Consider the following 2,500-nt stretch of genomic DNA (forward strand, 5'->3'; position numbering starts at 1 on the left):
GATTGATTTCATGTGGAAAGCACGACGTTTTGTTGTAGGAATGCGGGAACCCCGGCGGCTCGCCTGCCGCGGCCAGCGACGTCGGGCTGGCCCAAGCAGCGCCTAGCCTCTCCCACGCGGGGGGCAGGCCAGAACGCGGGGGGCCAGGGCCCGAAGGCAGCCCCCCCGCGGGCGAGAGAGCAAGCCAGCAGGGGCTGTCGCCTGCCGCGGCCAGCGACGTCGGGCTGGCCCCTGCAGCGCCTAGCCTCTCCCACGCGGGGGGCAGGCCAGAACGCGGGGGGCCAGGGCCCGAAGGCAGCCCCCCCGCGGGCGAGAGAGCAAGCCAGCAGGGGCTGTCGCCTGCCGCGGCCAGCGACGTCGGGCTGGCCCCTGCAGCGCCTAGCCTCTCCCCCGCAGGGGGCAGGCCAGAACGCGGGGGGCCAGGGCCCGAAGGCAGCCCCCCCGCGGGCGAGAGAGCAAGCCAGCAGGGGCTGTCGCCTGCCGCGGCCAGCGACGTCGGGCTGGCCCCTGCAGCGCCTAGCCTCTCCCCCGCAGGGGGCAGGCCAGAACGCGGGGGGCCAGGGCCCGAAGGCAGCCCCCCCGCGGGCGAGAGAGCAAGCCAGCAGGGGCTGTCCGCGCGTCGCGCGGCGCGGCATGGCTGCGGGGGCCGCGCGCGCGCGCCCAAGCGCCCAAGGGCCCCCAAGGGCCCCAGGCCCTCAGGCCCCAGCGCCCCAGCGCCCAGCGCGGGCGGGCGCGCGCGCGCGTGTGGTCTTTGAGGGGCGCCGGCCTGGTGGCTCCCTAAAGAGCAATAAGTGTCATTGCAGCTCTGGCAGGGGGAGACACTACTAGGTCCCAGCTGTCACCCCCCCTCTAAAAAATTCATTTCTTGGTATTTTGAGCTGAAATTTTGCAGAGAGGTTGGCAAAAATCCAATCCACCTTCATTAATTTTCCCAGAATTTTTCGAGGTCGGGAAGTATTTGTTTTAATTTTCCTACCATTAGAAATCGAGTAAATCCGCAAAACTAGGAACCGGCCCGGAATGACCCCAAATTCAGTGGGCAGCCTCATAAAAATATGGCTGATTTTACTGGATTGGTTTCATGTGGAAAGCACGACGTTTTCTTGTAGGAATGCGGGAACCCCGGCAGCTCGCCTGCCGCGGCCAGCGACGTCGGGGACGCTGGCCTGCGCTGTCGAGCCCGCGAGGGCTGTCTCCGCGGCAGGCCCCCCCTGAACGGGGCACGACAGGCCACCGCGCTGGCTCGTCCAGCGTCGACAGTCCCTCGTCCAGGTTTCAGATCGCGCCAAGTCGAACCCATGACCTGCTCAAGCCATCGTGCGCTGCCGAATTCGCATCTGCGTGTAGGCTGCCATTCCACGCGGCAGCCCCTGTTTTCGTCAGCGTGCCCCCCTGACGAATTTTCCTGCCTGGCCCAGTCCAGCGTCCAGCCCCTGTTCGTCGAAAAATCTGCGCTGCTGATTTTCCACGACGAGCCTACTTTCGTCAGCGTGCCCCCCTGACGAATTTTCCTGCCTGGCCCGGCCAGTCCAGCCCCTGTTCGTCGAAAAATCTGCGCTGCCGATTTTCCACGCGGCAGCCCCTGTTTTCGTCAGCGTGCCCCCCTGACGAATTTTCCTGCCTGGCCCGGCCAGTCCAGCCCCTGTTCGTCGAAAAATCTGCGCTGCCGATTTTCCACGCGGCAGCCCCTCTTTTCGTCAGCGTGCCCCCCTGACGAATTTTCCTGCCTGGCCCGGCCGGTCCAGCATCCAGCCCCTGTTCGTCGAAAAATCTGCGCTGCCGATTTTCCACGCGGCAGCCCCTCTTTTCGTCAGCGTGCCCCCCTGACGAATTTTCCTGCCTGGCCCGGCCGGTCCAGCATCCAGCCCCTGTTCGTCGAAAAATCTGCGCTGCCGATTTTCCACGCGGCAGCCCCTGTTTTCCTCAGCGTGCCCCCCTGACGAATGTTCGTCGAAAAATCTGCGCTGCCGATTTTCCACGCGGCAGCCCCTGTTTTCCTCAGCGTGCCCCCCTGACGAATGTTCGTCGAAAAATCTGCGCTGCCGATTTTCCACGCGGCAGCCCCTCTTTTCGTCAGCGTGCCCCCCTGACGAATTTTCCTGCCTGGCCCGGCCGGTCCAGCATCCAGCCCCTGTTCGTCGAAAAATCTGCGCTGCCGATTTTCCACGCGGCAGCCCCTCTTTTCGTCAGCGTGCCCCCCTGACGAATGTTCGTCGAAAAATCTGCGCTGCCGATTTTCCACGCGGCAGCCCCTCTTTTCGTCAGCGTGCCCCCCTGACGAATTTTCCTGCCTGGCCCGGCCGGTCCAGCATCCAGCCCCTGTTCGTCGAAAAATCTGCGCTGCCGATTTTCACCGACGAGCCTACTTTCGTCAGCGTGTCCCCTTGACGAATTTCCCTGCCTGGCCTGGACAGTCCATCTTCCAGCCCATGTTCATCGAAAAATCTGCGCTGCCGATTTCCCCGACGAACCTGCAGCTGCACAAATCTGCGCTGCCGAT

This window comes from Populus nigra, chromosome 2, assembly GCF_951802175.1.
Source record: "Populus nigra chromosome 2, ddPopNigr1.1, whole genome shotgun sequence".
Lineage (NCBI taxonomy): Eukaryota > Viridiplantae > Streptophyta > Magnoliopsida > Malpighiales > Salicaceae > Populus > Populus nigra.